Consider the following 19,182-nt stretch of genomic DNA (forward strand, 5'->3'; position numbering starts at 1 on the left):
TACTTTAAATTCAGGTACAGGAAAGGTTAGATACAAAGATAGACACTTCAGTCCTGGTGTTGTGGCACATTTTGCCTGGAGAGTTGACCTTGTATGACTTTGTGAGGTCAGTTTATTAGTATAATTAGAACATGTTCCCTGAACGATTGCCTCGGGTGCAGGCAGCTACGTGATTCAGGCAGGAGCAGGATATCCAGCAAATCAGCAGTTCTTAAAGGGCTGCTGCTCGTACTTGAAGGAAAGCTCCAATGAACGAGCAGGAATTCAGAAATTCATCCAGTGCGCAATGAAGGGCAGAAGACAGAAGGAGCAAGACCGTCCCATTCGAGAATGCTGGCCTTGAGGTTCTCCTGCAGGTAAAGCAAATAGTTACCCTCTTCAGATATGAAAAGCATCCTCCTAACAGGGGCAAATTGAAGCACTTGGGTAGAAGTGATTGAGTGAGTGAATGTAGTTTCCTATATCAATGGGTCCTGGAAGAAATGAAGAAGTTCTTAGGCCTCAGGAGGCTTGCTCAAGTAAAGCTTTGCAGAATGTGCCTACTCAAAGTCTATGGCATAGGATGTGTGGCACAACGAGATTATTCTCAACCTGATGCAGTCTCACTGAAGCAGCACACAGGGCAATCAGCCATTCTTTGAGCTTTTCACACATTCATGCTCACGTTATATTATCAACATTGCAGACTGTGTTGGTGGAACTGAAAAGCACTTCAAATGTCACACATAAATCTGTCAAGGTTTACCCCCCAAAGCACACTGCTAACATAAGCTATTTGCATACTACGTTTTCATGGATTCACACAAGGTGGCTTGTAGGCTGAGAACTGGTTTGACACTTATCTGCTTGTCAACATCCAAACATCTGTATATTCTGTATCTGCTTACAGGAAAATGCTACACATAATATGGGAACAAAGACGTAACTGAGTGTGTTCAACTACCGGCCCTTGACTGGATCTCAGGAGACTGCCCCCCAAATTATGGGACTGGTGGCTAGAGAAGGAGTGAAACAGAAAGAGCTTAGAGGCTTTCCTGAAGCTCAGGGATAGTATCATTTTCTTAATCATCTTCCTTCTTTACTTACTCATTCTGTAATACAGAAGCTTACATTGCACAGCAGCAGCAAGGCAAACAATTAATTGGTGTGTCACCTCTATTAAAAGGGATTACTTAATGATCAACATGCTAACATATGTTCCATTTTTGTTTCTCCCAAGATGATGGCTTAGCCCCTAGCGATAGTGCACAAGTCAGTTCCCTACAGATGCCCACATTATTCTCTGAAACTGGAGCAGTTACCAGCTCAGCTGCATCCACACTGAGGGTTTCAGCAAGTCAGGATGAAGAGGGAAGCAGGTAAAGCATTGAGCATGAGTGAGGAGGAACAAGTGCAGGTTGTAATAGAAGAACAAGAGCCAGTTGGCCAGTAGAACAGCTGGATTCCTTTCTCAGTTGTTGTTACAAGGGATTGGTACCTCATGGGACCTATATATAGAGGGAGGCTACTATCTGAGCACCAGCTCTACATGCAGTCCTTTAAAAATGTTCAAAGCACCCTGCAAGGTCTGGTGGCAAGTGTGGAGGGGTCAACTACCCAAACAAGTGCAGAGGCGTACGACTATTTTATAGAAGTGCTTGCCACCAGGATGCACGTGGCAATTCCCAGCCATCTGAAGCAGGCCCCTAGTGACAGAAGTGCTAAGCCCAGTTACTATTTCTGTCTCACTTTGACTTAAGACCATGGGACCCAGTGTGTTGGAGGCTCTTACGCCTGGCTAAGGGATATGATTGGCTTCACACACCTCAGTACTGGTCTGTTCCCAAGCAGATCCCTGGACATGAGGGACTGCCCAACAGCACTAATGCCTCTTGGTGATGCAATATTCTTCCCAACCAGCTGGTCTCCTCAAAAGAAGGGCCAGATAGCAGGCAGGACCAGACAACCATTACAACAACAACAATAACTTGTATTTATATAGCGCCTTTAACGTAGTAAAACGACCCAAGGCGCTGCACAGGAGTATTTTAAGACACAAAATTTGACACCGAGCCACATCAGGATAAATTAGGGCAGGTGACCAAAAGCTTGGTCAAAGAGGTAGATTTTAAGGAGCATCTTAAAGGAGGAAAGAGAGGTAGCGAGGCAGACAGGTTTAGGCAGGGAATTCCAGAGCTTAGGGCCTAGGCAACAGAAGGCACGACCACCAAGCAGCATCATATGTGGCATCAGCAGTTGTATGATCCAGCATAATGAGATAGAAAGCCATCTCCATCCCCAGATGTGCTCACAACATCCAGGAGCCAAACATCACACTTGCTTCTCCCTCTGAAGAAGTACATGGAGTACCAAGTGACAGAGGTAAAATTGCTACCACTGAGTCAGAATGTTGTGGGTTCATGTCCCACTCCAGAGAATTGAGCGCATATTCTAGGCTGACTTTTCAGTGGGGCACTGAAAGAGTAATGCACTCTCAGAGGCGCTGGTATTCAGACGAGATGCTAAAGCAAGAGTAGAACACTTTGCTCTGATCCATTGGGTGTGGGACTGCTCAGCTCCGTCGGGAGCCTGCTGCTTTTGGTGTTCGCAAACCTTCCAACAATGAAGCAGGACTTGGACAACATCCAGGCTTTGGTTGACAAATGGCAGGTAACATTCGTGCAACACATGTACCTGTTAATGATCGATGACCATCTCAAACAAGAGTAAGTCCAGCTCTCTCCTCCTGACTTTCAGTGACACCACTATTGTTGGATCCAAGACTATGACTCACCTGCTTCCATCTATGGTAAATATATATTCTCACTGTTAAAGAATATTGTTCCAACATGACTGCTCCGCTTATTCTTATTAGTTTACTCATTTATGAATATATATGTCAAGCTACATTTTTGTGCGGCAAAGAAGAAGAGCCCATAGTGGAAAGCTAGTTAGAGTTGATTTTCTCTCGGGTGCTTTCAAATACAGATTGCTGTACAATGACCTTGTATGTTGAATAGTCAGATTTTCTGGGGAGAAAGCATTTCAAAAAATTTCAAAACTTCCATTTCTGTGAGGAGAAAAATCCATTCTTCAGACAAGCTGCCTAACCTTTTCAACCCAACAATAGTTATTCAGGATTCGAATTTCTTCAAACGTCCACTCCCTATAGGCTCAAAGCAATGTTTTGAGAAATGAAACAGCAAACCCTTTATATCTTTGATGTAAAGTCGTGCAGCAACAAAGCCTTGGTGATTAACTATGACAGGCCGGGGGGGTGTTTAGAAAAATCAAAGAATTCAGACTGGGCGACATCTGCAGCAAAGCTAATGGGATTTCTCGACAGGTTTAAGCAATGCAACGAACGGCATAACAAAGCTAACATCAAATTCAGCGCACTATGCTTCCAGTGAGCACTGCACGTCGAAGCAAACATATTGACATATCGGAACTGCATAACATTTGTATGTTGGGATAGGCCCTTTGTTTGGGAGATGCACCTTATTCATTCCCAATGGATACCTGGACAAATTAATACTAGCTCCTCTATCACTGGACCAGCTTGTCCCGATCTTACATATTAGCTCTACTGCTATGAACATTTATCTTGCTCTGTTTACAGCTGCCAATACAGTAATTGATACTGAGCCATACAAACCATACACACCAACAGTACATTGTTTAGGTTTTCTACAATTCCATTATTTACCTTCTTTAACCCATAATTTTGCAAAAGCTTCACTAAATTCCCTCAACCTTCTCTGGTCTCCTAAATAAAGCTCCAATGTTCACCTTTATAACTATTTCTCATCGTTCCTGGTATCATTCTAGTGAATCTTTACCATATCCTTTCCATGACTGTAATATCTTTCCCATATGGGTTGCCCAGAACTGCAACCCTGTAGTCTGTAGTCTGAACAACATTGTATTCAATAATACTTCCTTTGTTTAATATTCAACATGCTTATATAGGAAAACCCAGAATCCCATTTCCCTCTTTATGGCCATTCCTATCTACACTCGCTCTTTAAAAAAAAATCTAGGAGGGTAATTTTAACTTGGCTTGCTCAGGGAGGAAACTGATAGAATGGAATTGACCGTCCGTTTTACAACCCGCCCGATTCTACCTCCCATTGAAGTCAATCGGGCGGGGTGTAAAACACGGGGCCGATCCAATCCCTTTAGTTCCCCGCCGGATTGTGAGGTTAAAATTCCATGCTATGTATCTGCACTCCTAGGCCTTGCTGTTCCTCCACCCTGTTAAAAATGTCAGAATTTGCGGTACGCTTCATTTCACTGTTCCTTCTCCCAAAATGTACTGCATCACATTTCTCTGTATTGTACTGCATCACATTTCTCTCTATTGTACTGCATCACATTTCTCCGTATTGTACTGCATCTGTTATTTATCTGCACACTCCATTAACCTGGCTATGTCCCTCTGCAACCTTCTACAATCTTCCTCACAGTTTGAAATGTATTCTAATTTAGTATTATCAGCAAACTGCATTCTGCATCAACAGGACTCCATGCAGGCTCCATGCTGCAGAGTCTATCAAGGCATTTGATTAGGAAATAAAAGACAAAACACAGATCACCATTGATGAAGCGGCCAATTTAATGACTGAAGGAGGGCTAGATACTGCTGAATGGAGCTCCAGCAGTCCCACCTGCTCTGTTATGTTGCTGTCTGATTTTGGCCTTATGGGCCCAGCTATGAAAGAGAAAAAGAAATTCATGAACAAATGCACCGGTCACTTCTCCTTGCAAAACCATGAAAACCAGGCTGAGTAATTGCAGATTCTCCTACACAGTTGCGCACGGTCATGGAGTTACAGTTGCCCACTTTGCAGGAATTCCACTTAGCGGCAAGCAACATCAGTGACATCATCAGGGAAGACCTCAGACATACAGGGAAGATCTCAGACATACAGAGTGCTATCTCATCTAGAGCATCCCATCAGGAATTCTCACACTGATGATTTTCAAATATTAGGGTTCAGAATCCAAGGTGCAATTGAGTCCATCTTCGAAGCCTTGTACACACAGGACAACCACAAGAAATGGATTCAGAGAGCTCGTAGAAATAAAACAGCCTATACTTGCAGGGCACAGTGACATGAGGGTCTGGCCTTGCAATAGTGGCATGTTTACAACAGCACAGGAACAGGAGAGTGGGCTTCAAGTCGTTGCCATCTCTAAGCCATCATATACCTTTGGACAAGTGATGGAAGAAGCATTTGAAACCATGCAGCTTCCCCGTAGCCAGGTCATTGCTGGAACACAGGCAGTATTACTTGGGTCTATGAGATAACTGGCTACAGGAATCACAAGGCAGGCTGTGTATCTCCTCTTTCTTAAGTCATTCATCACTGAGGAGTATTGCATGAGACAGACTAAAGTGCACTAGTACATGTATCACAAGGGCACCGCACAGCAGCACATTAGGTTAAACACATTCTATGCACGAGTCAGTATAGAGTAAAATGTAGATCAATTTAAAGGCAGCAGTCATCCCTTTTTCATTCACTCTACAACAAAAGGCATTTGGAAAAGTGAAAAATCAGACTGAGAGAACAAAGGAACGCAGGTAAACTTAAGCTGTAGTTTGTTCTTTGAATTGTGTAAAGGTCCAGTACAAGCCTTAAAAAAAACCTCCCGATACTCTAATCCTGCTTTCTGCACCAGCCAGTTCCTGTTCACCAATGTCCTCTTCCTGAGGACTGGTTTGTTCCTGCTCCTCATACACAACCCTTCATATGCCTCTTTCCATTGCTGTATTCTCATGCATGTAGCGCACTAGTACTATTCTCCAACTCTAAAGCATATAGTAAGACACTTCCTCCCAAATCTGAATGGTTGCTTCAACACCTCAAAATCTGCTCTCTCATGTTCCTGTCTTGTGAATGCACATCATGTCCTGAAGATAGTCATCAGAGCTTAATGATTGGTATTAAAATCAGTTCTCTGGCAGGGAGCAGTACATTGGGGTTCCAAAGTGCAGCACCACAGAGAGATGGATTTCAGGGGTATCAAGCAACACCCCATACCATAACTTATTGATTGCAGATGTACTGTTGTAATGAGGCACTGACTGAAGACCTACCACTTTCCCACAGGAAATGAGGAAAATACCTACGGGGGAGCCATTCTGATTACCCTCCTGCACCTTCTAGTGCCAAAGTGTAGGGAATTATTGGCAGCTCATAAATACTGTGGCAACAAGAGCAGGTCAGAGGCTGGGTATTCTGCGGCGAATGTCTCACCTCCTGACTCCCCAAAGCCTTTCCACCATCTACAAGGCACAAGTCAGGAGTGTGATGGAATACTCTCCACTTGCCTTGATGAGTGCAGCTCCAACAACACTCAAGAAGCTAAACACCATCCAGGACAAAGCAGCCCGCTTGATTGGCACCCCATCCACCATCTTAAACATTCACTCCCTCCACCACCGGCGTACCGTGGCTGCAGTGTGCACCATCTATAAGATGCACTGCAGCAACTCAGCAAGGCTTCTTCGGCAGCACCTCCCAAACCTGCAACCTCTTCTACCTAGAAGGACAAGGGTAGTAGGTGCATGAGAACACCACTATCTTCAAGTTCCCCTCCAAGTCACACACCATCCTGACTTGGAATTATATCGCTGATCCTTCATCGTCGCTGGGTAAAAATCCTGGAACTCCCTACCTAACAGCATTGTGGGAGTGCCTTCACCACACGGACTGCAGCGGTTCAAGTAGGCGGCTCCCCACCACCTTCTCAAAGGCAATTAGGGATGGGCAATAAATGCTGGCCTTGCCAGCGAGGCCCCATCCCATAAACTAATAAAAGCAATAATAATATGGTAAGACCACAGAAGTGGAAGATGAAAAGCTTCTCGATTAGATTACTGCATCATAATCATGCTCAGCAATCCATATTTCTGTATATGAACCATCTAAAGCCTTCTACTAGAAGGAAGCCTCTAATTCCCAGGTATTCCACACTGTATATGTAAGCTTTCTGAATCATTCAATTAGGTTGCAAGCTATAGCTCATTGCCAGATATCAATTATTCTGTTAATAACCAGCAGTTCATCCCCAAGGCTCTCTGCTCCCATGTGTGGTAACATTTAGCAGCCAAAGAACCTCATTTAAAACCTCTAATAACTCAGCAGGATAGTCTGTATCTTTGATCATCTAATAATAGAACAGAATGTCTGCGTGGGTGAACAATGGGGTAGTTACAAAAATCAAACAGCAAATTTCGAGCCTGGAATTTGTAAAGTATTTTTTCCCTTTGCCAACAACTTATTTTAGGCCGTGCCTTTAAAATGACAGTGTCGATTTTGACTTTTGAGCGATGGAGCACTCTGGCCAGCCACCCATTCCAACAGCGAAGAGGCCCTCGTGATTTTGAGGCGCTGTCCTCATCTAAATTAACAGATGTCACGATGCAGCTCGCCCGATTGAGGCCTCAAATTCGGGCCAGGGTGGCTCCCAGTTATGTAAGTTGCAGGGGCGGCGGGGGGGGGGGGGCGCGGGGGGGGGGGGCGCGGGCTTGGAGGAGTAATCCAGCTCCGCCGGGGCCCACAGAAATAATTCAACACTTACTCTTTGGCGGGCCTCTTCAGTTCCATCGCCCATGGAACTGGTCGTGGCCTGCAGACTCCGAACAAGGTTGGCAATCAGGATCCTATTTACATCATAGGGCTCTGATTTCCATAGTAAAATGGGGCCTATAACCTGAAGCAGGCAGGCACTTTAGACACCTGGTAGTAGGTCCCTTTCAAAATGGAGCCAACCGCATCGCCGGTATTTATGGGATGGTAAGGCTATCGCTTCAATTTTGAGGCAGTTACCACCCCGTTAAATTAGGCAACGGCTGTGAAAATTGGCCCCAAAAAGAGTTCAAAATAGAAGTAGGAAAATATGAAGAATAAATTGTCTATTGATTTTATGAGATCCCTGCGTGCCTCTAATTCTGGCCTCTTGCTCAGCCCCGACTTTAATCGCTCTGCCATTGGTGGTCGTGCCTTCAGCTGCCGAAGCCCTAAGCTCTGGAATTCCCTTCCTAACCCTCTCCGCCTCTCTACCTCTCTTTCCTCCTTTAAGATGCTCCTTCGAATCTATTTCTTTCACCAGGCTTTTGGTCATCTGCCCCAATAACTCCTTATGTGGCTCGGTGTCAGAATTTTTTTGATAATGCTCCTGTGAAACACATTGGAACATTTTACTAGGTTAAATTGTGCTATATAAATGCAAGTTGTTGTTGTCATTGGTTTTGTCTATTGGTAGAATATAATGCAGCTCTTACATTTATAAGAACATAGAAATTAGGAGCAGGAGTAGGCCATACAGCCCCTCGAGCCTGCTCTGTCATTCAATAAGATCATGGCTGATCTTTGACCTCAACTCCACTTTCCCACTCGATCCCCATATCCCTTGGTTCCCCTAGAGTCCAAAAATCTATCTCAGCCTTGAATATGCTCAACGACTCAGCATCCACAGCCCTTTGGGGTAGAGAATTCCACATTGACAATCTTCTGAGTGAAGAAATTCCTCCTCATCTCAATCTTAAATAGCCGACCCCTTATCCTGAGACTATTGGGGAAAAATTCAGTTGGTTTGCGCCTCTCGTTAGTGCCTTAAGAGGGCGCTAATGGGGTGCAAAGCAACTAGCACCCGTGCACGGCGATGTTTGCGCCACTCACGAAATCAACTAGGCATTTTGCGGTGGCGCTAAACACTACCGCCACGATCTCCTGCACCGGCAGATCTTGACGTCCGTCGAGTGTGTAACGCCCCGGTAGTGCCCCGGACCGGATATTGAGTGGCGCCTGTAGTGTATGTACCTTTAAGAGGAACTATGTTTTTGAAACCCCTGTATACTGTAGTACCAGTAGTGACCACTCGGGTATATAAGCCTGTATAGCGTCTTGTGTAGTTAGTTCACCTCCAGACTTTGTTCAGTAAACACTTGTTAAATCAACTCCTGCATTCCGTGTCTCCATTAACACACGGATCTAACAGTGGCGACGAGTTAGAAACAAACTTACCTGCAATTCGGCAGCACCTCAAGGAGATCGATTCCTCAGACGAAGGTCGAAGCCAGAAGCAAGAAAAAAAAAAAAAAAACTGTGGTTTCACCAGCTAAACGGGCTGGTGGCAGGTAGTGCACTGATCCTTCCTGGGCTGCGGCGGGCTAGAGCTCGATCGGGTGGCTCTGCAACGGGGCCGGGCAGCGAGTCAGGAAGCAGAAGCAAAGAGAGAGAGAGGGTGGAGCACTCAGGGCACGGCTGGTGCTGCAAAGCAGGTCGGCGTTCGGACCGAGCAGAGGGAGGGGAAAGTCCCAGAGGGTCCGCTCCACGACGGGAACGGTTCTCCAAGTAACGGAGAAACTATTGAAGCGATATATAAAAAAAAAATAGAAATACCGCGAAAAGCTGCAGGTCGCAACGGGAACCGCGGAGAACAGCGTTGGCAGCAGCGGCAGCGGCGGGAAAGCGCGGGAGGCACCATCTTAACTCGGCGGGGAAGAAAGAAAAGCGCGGGAAGCGCCATTTTAGATTTTCAAGATGCCGAAGACTGGCAATATTACTGCTTTCGATAGTGATATAGAAGATTGGACCACATATGTGGAAAGAGTGGAGGTATATTGCAAGGTGAATGAAGTAGCGGATGATAAAAAGGCATCGGTACTTCTAAATCTGATGGGCGCAAGGACATACGGGCTGTTACGAAACTTGATCACTCCAGCCAAACCGATGGACAAGAATTTTAAGGAGATTGTTGATACCTTACAGGAGCACTTAAACCCAACACCGCTGCTGATAGCGGAACGATTCAAATTCTTCAGGAGGAATCAGCACAAGAATGAAAGTAATGCTGATTACCTCACCGAATTACGAAAGCTGTCAAAGCACTGCCAATTCGGGGCAGGACTGGCAGATTCTCTATGAGACAAATTCGTCTGCGGTCTCCTAAGCGAAGGAACACAGAAAAGACTACTTTCTGAGAAAGATTTGACACTGGACAAGGCTTTCAGTGTGGCTGTATCATACGAAGCAGCAGCAAGAGGAGCTGCAGAGATACAGCAAAAGCCACAGGACTTCGGCACCCATGAAATGACACGGGGTTTCAAGAGATGTTCTCACTGCGGCAGATCCACCCATGACCAGAAGGACTGCTGGTTCAAGGACAAAGCATGCAGGCAATGCGGAAAGATGGGACACATTGCACGTGTATGCAGATATGGAAAGAAATCCGCTGACAGTAAAAAGGTCAATAAGGAAAAGTACAGAAAGGTACAAATGATGACGGACAGTAGCTCCGAAGACCAGAAGAGCGATAGCGACTCTGGAAACAAGGGACTAAGCTGTCTCAAATTACATAATGTAATTGCCAAAGAAGATTACCAGACCATTTGGGTTACCCTCACAATAGCGGAGTCCCCAGTCAAAATGGAGCTAGATACAGGATCAGCTCTGACCGTCATGAGTCGACGGGATTACGAGCGGCTATTTCCGCATATACCTTTGAAAGACACATCCATTATCTTGAAGACATATACGGGGCAGAACTTAGCCAGAGCGTTTTTGTGGTGGCCAGGTATCGATGGAGACATCGAAGAAATGACCAAGAGCTGTCTAGGATGCCAGAAGGTCCAAAATGCCCCACCACAAGCCCCTCTACATCCATGGGAGTGGCCCTCATCTCCATGGCAAAGGGTACATATCGACTTTGCTGGTCTATTTATGGACTCAATGTTCTTAATCGCGGTGGATGCACACTCCAAGTGGCCGGAGGTAATAAAGATGTCCTCCACCACCACGGAAAAAACCATCACAGTATTAAGGACCATATTCACCAGGAATGGGCTGCCTGAACAGATCTGTTCTGATAATGGACTGCAATTTGTATCCGAAGAATTCAGGAAGTTCTTAAAAAACAATGGGGTTAAGCACTACACGTCCGCCCCATACCATCCCGCCACCAATGGATTGGCTGAAAGGTTTGTCCAGACCTTCAAGAAGGCCATAAAGGCCATGGGTAATGAAGACATAAATCTACAACATAAGGTAGATAACTTCTTGTTTGCGTACAGGAATGCAACACATGTGGTTACAAACCAAACCCCCGCCATGATGTTTTTCAATAGAAGCCTAAGATGCCGGCTGGATTTGGTCAAGCCAAACGTCAGAAGGGACGTAGAGAACCGGCAATTTCAAAGCATGAATGAAAGGCCAACTAGAACCTTCCAGATAGGTCAACCAGTTTTGGCCCGGGACTACCGTACCGAGAAATGGCAGCCTGGAACTATTTGCACACGACTAGGACCGCTGTTGTATACCGTGGACATTGGAGAAAGCATAATAAGGCACCATGCTGACCAGATCATAGAGTCATCCGAAAAAGGACAACCTACACCACAACTCTATACGCCTAGTGATGAAGCAGAGATACCCATAGTATCTACCTCCGATCCGGTGATACTGGAACCAGATGAACCCGACACTGGCATTGAAGCCGAATCGACCTTGCCAAAAGAACCTACTACACCACCGAGGCATTATCCGGACCGAGTCAGGAAGCCTCCAGAGAGACTGAATTTGTAATTGATTAACTTTAGCAAATGTGTATATTATTGTTCTTGTAAAAATGTTATTTAATGATTACTTAAAATGTTATGTTCTATTTATCTAAAAGGGGAGGAATTGTAGTGTATGTACCTTTAAGAGGAACTATGTTTTTGAAGCCCCTGTATACTGTAGTACCAGTAGTGACCACTCGGGTATATAAGCCTGTATAGCGTCTTGTGTAGTTAGTTCACCTCCAGACTTTGTTCAGTAAACACTTGTTAAATCAACTCCTGCATTCCGTGTCTCCATTAACACACGGATCTAACAGCGCCCCCTGCCTTACTGCCTGCCGCTAGCAACGACAGGTTGAGGGGAGCGTTTTGCAGTCAGGAAGGGACTGGGGGGGCGCTATTTAAAGGCGACCGCTTCCTGCCTTTTTTTGTTGGTGACATTTTTGCACCACACATTTTGAGAGAGAGAGAGAGAGACTTCTGGAGAGATTCAACGCTGTGTGAAGGAGTTTTGGGTACTGAGCAGCACTTTGCAGGTTCATTTTGATCTGCCCTTCCTTGTATCGATTTAGAAGAGACTGTGGGGGCTGCACTCTGAGCTCTTCCCCTTCTCTCCATTGTTCTTTCCAGCAGATTTGATGTACAGGTCTCTCCAGGCCGAGGTTCAAGGCTGCAATGAGCAGGACGTGGATGGAGAGCAAGATCAACCCTCCCCTTTAAGAACTGGCTGGCGCCATTGTGTCTGTGTTCCATTGCTGACTGACATCACATGACCTCTACCAGCGCTCTGAGGTAGTGCCTCGCTCCTCGGCCTTTGCGCCTTAAGACAGGTGTGAAGCGCCTGATTTAGCGCTCCAATCACCCCCAGGGGCGATAAAAGCCAAGTTTGCAGTCGGAGGCGATAATTAGCGCCAGGCGCTAATCTTTGTGCCCGGCCGATAATCGCGCCCCAAATGAGGTGATACTGAATTTTTCCCCCTTTGTACCCTAGTTCTAGACTCTCCAGCCAGGTGAAACAACCTCTTCGGATCTACCCTGTCAACCCCCCTCAGAATCTTATATGTTTCAATGAGATCACCTCTCATTCTTCTAAACCCCAGAGAGTATAGGCCCACTCAGCTCAAACTCTCCTCATAGGAAAACCCTCTCATCCCAGGAATCAATTTGGTAAACCTTCGTTGCACTGCCTCTAAGGCATGTATGTCCTTTCTCAGATAAGGAGACCAAAACTGTGCACAGTACTCCAGGTGTGGTCTCACCAAAGGCCTGTACAATTGTAGTAATACTTCTTTACCCTTGTATTCCAACCACCCTGCAATAAAGACCAACATGCCATTTGCTTTCCTAATTACTTGCTGTACCTGCATGCTAGCTTTCTGTGTTTCTTGCATGAGGACACCCAAATCTCTCTGAACACCAACATTTAATAGTTTCACACCATTTTAAAAAATACTGGCTCGTAATTTGCAGCAACTACGGGCGCGTAGTGCATGCGTGAAAACCCGGAACTTGCCATCTGTCAAGAATCTTCCTGACAGATCCAACGCATCCCTCGGAAATGGATACCCGCGGACACTTCTGCCCAGCGAATGCCCATGAAATTCTTACACCTGGTAAAAGCAGGCAATTTAAATAATTTTTTTTCAATCATTTAAACATTAAAAAACCTGTACAATAAGGTAGTTATTTTTAGACCCATTAAAACATTTACATTTATTTTTCAAAAAATTAAATTTTTGTTTTAAATATTTAATTAAATGGCATTTTAATTAGTTTTAAATATATATATTTTTTATTTATTTCATCTGTTGACTTATTTTTTGGGGTATTCCCATTCATGCTAATTGGGTTTCCGTACATACGGAATCTCCATAAGCATGAATGGGGATTCCCTTCTTTCATTGGTTGAGCCGGCCCACGTGATCCCAGTGGCACTTGTGCAACCGCATGTGACCCTTGGATACACGGGCCTCTACCCGCGGGTACCCGGAGAGGCCCAGGACTGTGAGTCTCCATACCTCCCGGACCACCAGGTACTCGGGCATTTTATTTGCAGATCGGAGGCATTTCCCTGTGGGCCAATATTCTGTGTTTCTAATCTTCATACCAAAGTGAATAACCTCACATTTCCCCACATTTTGCTCCATCTGCCACCTCACTTAGCCTGTCTATATCCCTTTGCAGGCTCTTTGGGCTGGATTTTCATTCAGCAGTCGGGAAGGAGGCGGGACTACAACTTTCGGGTTTTAGTCCCTCCTCCATCGAGATGCGGCCAATCCACGTGATTTTCCCTTGAGTGACCTTGTTGAGCCCGCCCAGCGGGCTCAGCAGGCCAATTAAGGGCCACCCAGCAACAGGTGACGTCACAGACTGAAATTTCATCTGTCAAGACGTGTTGACAGATGAAATATCAGTGTTTCACAGTTGTTTGAAGCTGTCAAACACTGACAGTCTTACTTCTAACCTGAGTCCTTCTACACAGACTCAGTTAGAAATCTCGCTGGCACTGAAAGCTGAAGGCTGTCACTTTTGACAGCTCATGGCCATTCTGCTTTCTGTGCCAGCTGAATGATGGACTCCCGAAGCCTAGAGGAAGGAAGGCTGTAGAGGTAAGTACAGGTAATTTAAACTTCTTTACACACTTTAGACACACCAAACACACTTACCTTTGCACTAATGCACCCATCACTCACCTGAACACCAACATCTCGACCCCTCCAAGTCCTTCAACCCGACAGCCCGCCTCCTCTAACTTGGCGTGGTTTGGAGCCGTCGGGAATCCCACACGACACCCTTCAAAATAGGGATTAGGCTAAAAACTGCCTGTTAACTACCTGTTAACAGGCAGTTAATTGGCACTAATCCCTTCCCGCCTCGGGGAGGTGGGTCCCAGTGCGGGGCGGGTACCCACCTCCTTTGAAACTTACGTGGAGGTGGGTTTTGGGCGGGATGGTGTCGGGACCCCCGAATTCGGGATTTTTGCCCCCCGCATGCCTAAAAGCCCGCCTCATGGCATACTGAAAATCAGCCCCTTTGTGTCCTCTTTACAGCTTATTTTCCCACATAGCTTTGTATTGTCAGCTAACTTGGATACATTGCACTCGGACCCTTCATCTAAGTCATTAATATCTTCTTCTTAGGCAGTCCCTTGGAACCGAGGATGACTTGCTTCCACACTAAAAATGAGTTCTCAGGTGACTGATGAGTCCACTGCAGGACCTACAGTCTCTGTCATAGGTGGGGCACATGGTGGTTGAAGGGGCGGGTGGGGTGCTTGGATTGACGTGCGCTCCTTCCGCTGTTTGTGCTTGGCTTCCGCTTGCTCCTGGTGAAGAAACTCGAGGTGTTCGGCGCATTCCCGGATGCTTCTCCTCTTCTTTGTGCGGTCTTGGGCCAGGGATTCCCAGGTGTCGGTGGGGATGTTGCACTTTTTCAAGGAGGCTTTGAGGGTGTCCTTGAAGCGTTTCCTCTGCCCAACTGGGGCTCTCTTGCCGTGCCAGAGCTCCGAGTAGAGCGCTTGTTTTGGGAGTCTCGTATCGGGCATGCGGATGATGTGACCTGTCCATCGGAGCTGATTGAGCGTGGTCAAAGCTTTGATGCTGGGGATGTTGGCCTGAGCAAGAACACTGACATTGGTGCACCTATCCTGCCAATGGATTTGCAAGATCTTGCGGAGGCAGCGTTGGTGGTACCTCTCCAGTGCGTTGAGGTGCCTGCTGTACATAGTCCATGTCTCTGAAGCATACAGGAGAGCGGGTATCACTACTGCTCTGTAGACCATGAGCTTGGTACTGGGTTTGAGGTCCTGGTCTTCAAACACTCTCTTCCTCAGGTGACCAAAGGCTGCACTGGCACACTGAAGGCGGTGTTGGGCTTTGTCATCAACGTCTGCCCTTGTTGACAGTAGGCTCCCGAGGTATGGAAAGTGGTCCATGTTGTCCAAGGCCTCGTCATGGATTTTGATAATCGGAGAACAGTACTGTGTGGCAGGGGCAGGTTGGTAGAGGACCTTTGTCTTACAGATGTTTAGTGTAAGGCCCATGCTCTCGTACGCTTCGGTGAAGGTGTTGACGATAGTTTGGAGTTCGGCCTCAGAGTGTGCGCAGACGCAAGCGTCGTCTGCATACTGTAATTCAATGACAGAGGATGGGACGACCTTGGATCAGGACTGGAGGCATATAATATAGATTGTAAATAGCTGAGGCCCAAGCACTGATCGTTGTGGCACCCCACTAGTTACAGCCAGCCAACCGGAAAATGACCCGCTTATCCCTACTCTCTGTTTTCTGTCCGTTAACCAATCCTGTATCCCTGCTAATATATTGCCCCCAACCCCATTTCTGTGAACAGCTAAATAAAGGGGTTCCATATATTTATTTTTTCATATACAAATGTTGTCCAAAAGGCTTGGTGTTCAGACTGCAATAATCTCCTATGGGTATTCTGCAGTCCCAGTCAACATAATTTGATGTAGTAGTTTTGTCTTTGCAGCCAGTTTTTTGTCATGGTCTTTCCACTGGTAAAGCTAAGCTTTGCAAGGCTGTAGTCAAACACTCGGCAATTAATTTCTCCTCAAACAAATTCTCTCATGAGGCTTTACTAGCAACTAATGGAATTGGGAGAGCTGAGCAACAGCATTTGTTTTCTTTTCTCCATGGCTGAATTCAGCAGTTATTCTCTTCACTGATGTTAGAAACCTTTAGTGCTAGTAGAACAGGGTTAACTTCTCTGAAGGAGGCTAAATCAGCGCAATAATGCGTCAAGTTTCATTTAACTGAAAGATTTCAGGATGTGATTTCTGTCTCAGCAGCTGAGAGTCTGTATTATGCAGTTTTCACTTGATCAACTTGAGTAACTTTCTGTAGAAGAGTACAAAAGGTCCCCTGTCTATAATATGAGGAGCATTCCTCTAGGCAAACGTTAAGATCCTCTTGATCTATCGGCACAGAGCACTGGTCCATCAATACCACAGAGTCAAATCAATGCCAATGAAAATCAGGTGGTTTCTATAACAAGTTTTTTTGACCAGTTTTATATCCAGGTGGCAAGTTGAAAATCTACCCCACAGTATAAGGACCATTGTGATTTATACAATCTTTCATGGTATAAAGCAGAATAATTTTTTATTTCCTTTTTACCACACACAAAATTGATTTAATTGCATACGCTTTGGGCGGATGTTTCCAATCTGCACATACTTCATAGCCCACCCTCAATGCAGCACAAGGTGTTTGGGCATTTCTACATACCAAGAAACCAGAAGAATCTAAATTCCACAGATAAAAATAAAAATGGTGCATTTTTTCAAAACTAAAATAAAGGGAGGGGAGTTCAGAAAACTTGTATAAACTGCAACAACCATCCTCCAGTCTCCTCTCAGTCGCATTATTGGTTTCCTACCAATCACTTTTACCTTTCATGCTAGGTACTAAAAATGTGATGAAGGGAGATTTTCCTCATACTTCTCAGTTCCGGTACTTACATCAAAGTCAAGCTGCAACTAAGGGCCAATGTACTTCAACTGTTTTAGTGCCTCGGAAACCTGAAAGAGAAAGAAAAGATTCAGCTTACTGCATTCCAAAAAAACACATCAGTTCATCGCTCCTCACCGTGTACAAACTAACACCAGAACATGAACAATGCAGACATCACAAAGGAGCAACTTTGTGGTCCCTTGCTCCTACACCAATACATCTTGCCATGCTGTCAAATGTGAGTTTCTTTGGTATCCAACTTACGTAGTGTGTGCCATACATAGACAGCAGTTGGCAATACTAGAGCTGTATTAGGTGTTGAATTCTTCCCTTTTAGCTGGTTCAAAATCCCTTCATTATAGTGGAATTAATGTCGTACATACCAATTAGTCTGTACACCCCTCCAACCTTATCAAGCCTAAAGCCCCATTACAGTCTCTTGCACTGTTAGTTATACAATTCTTAATTGCCATTAAGTTAATGGTTCCTCTTGGAAAGTGTTCATCACCTGTTCCAGTCTTTGCTCTATTGCGTGCAAATTTTGCCTAAGAGCAATGTTACAAATTATAGGCCAGCACTAGATATTTCATTGCGTTCAGTGTCGCTCCTTTAAGTGGGCCTTGCGTCCCCTATGATCTGGCAAGCACCTTTGATGCCCAACAATTAGTTAGATGTTAGAGTGACCTGGGGACCACTCAATGTATGTATTTGATACCCTGATCTTACACTAGTCACAAGAATGAGAAGTATTCTACTGAAATTAATTCAACTGTAAAGCAATAAACTGGTTTATTTTACATTAAATTTAATGGGGACAAATTCGGTTGATTTGCACCTCTCGTTAATGCCCTCTTGCGCAAATCAACTAGCGCTTGGGCACGGCGCTGCTAACGCCTCCCGCAAAATTCAGTGGGAGGCCGCGCAGCGCTGCACCGCCAGCGATGATGTCATCACCGTGCGCAGTGCCCCACTTGCGCCCTGGCTGTAATATTGGGTGGCGCCCCCGACTTACCGCTGGACGCTATGTCCGGCGGGGTCAGGGGGGCCACCTGTGGCCGGGGCGGCGCTAGTTAAAGGGCAGGTGGTGGGTGGTCATTTTTGTTGCTGGCCGCCTGCCAGCACCTGCCCCCGGCCCCCGTGATGCCCTCCCACAGGGTGCCGGCTGCTCTCCATGAGCCCGGCACTCCTCTTGAGTGCCGGGCTCGTTTGCCGGCACTACCGATCCCTGGTGGCCCAGCTGGGTGCCGTGACATGCTATGTCAGGCCCCTCCCCTTTTATAAGGGGAGAAAGGCCTGCAGTACCGCGTCACATAGCGCTGCGATATTGGCTTGCAGTGCCCCAAGAGGGGTGTGGTGTGCTTCCAGTTGTGCCCCTCCTCCCTCTCGGGGAGTTACCTGGCAAAATCGGCTGCAGGGGTGACCCAAAAGAGGTGTTACCCAATTTTTACCCCATAATCTTTTAGTGAAAAAGGACTATTTCCCATTGCTCCTTGTAGCATCAAAGCAAAAAGATATGCAACCCTTCTTGATGGCTAAACTCACTCACAAGTGAGCAATTCCTGTACCAACCGTCACTAACCTTAGAAAGTGAGATACCTGACTAATTGAGAGAGATCTGACACCTCCTCAGCTATGCATCAAGGATTGTTTCACTGAAGTCTCAATGAAACCCCTCATCACTTGGATGAGAACTCATGGTAACCACACTCTCTGTTCAGCTAAGCCAACCACCACCCCCCGCCAATCCTCACTGTCCATATTGAATGAAACCCACTCCAGTATTAAAGGTGCAAACAGCTCGGGATTGTGGTAAATGGCCTTTACTCTCAAAACTAACATGGTATGTGAAAATAAACAGCTTTTGACTGCTGATACATCTTGTATTCCAATTAATAGTGGTAAATAATATCCAGATCACATATCTCTCTCTGAGTTAACCCTTTGTGAACTGAACATAAATTCATAGCATCATAGTGATATAAATAAAACCAAAATCCCTCCCAGGCCAAATAGGTCAAAATCTTCAAGTTACAAGCAATCTGGATTAAGATAGGGTGATATGGCACAAGAAATTTCATTCATTTCTCTGTGCGAATAGTGCTTTTTAGAAGTATAACTACCATTACATATCTGTCCTGTTCTACTTCACAGAAATGA

General features: G+C 45.7%; 1 long non-coding RNA gene across 1 annotated transcript in view; it reads right to left on the reverse strand.

Moving 5' to 3' along the window:
• LOC147114150 (uncharacterized) overlaps positions 1-19,182 on the reverse strand; it is a 526,828-nt gene that overhangs the window by 206,146 nt on the left and 301,500 nt on the right. Inside the window, exon 4 of the long non-coding RNA XR_015079159.1 lies at positions 17,034-17,093. This is a non-coding gene — a long non-coding RNA (uncharacterized LOC147114150). The remainder of the gene's footprint in view (positions 1-17,033; positions 17,094-19,182) is intronic.

Source organism: Somniosus microcephalus, chromosome 8, assembly GCF_052327205.1.
Source record: "Somniosus microcephalus isolate GS21.2 chromosome 8, FLI_Smic_1.0, whole genome shotgun sequence".
NCBI classification, from domain to species: Eukaryota; Metazoa; Chordata; class Chondrichthyes; order Squaliformes; family Somniosidae; genus Somniosus; species Somniosus microcephalus.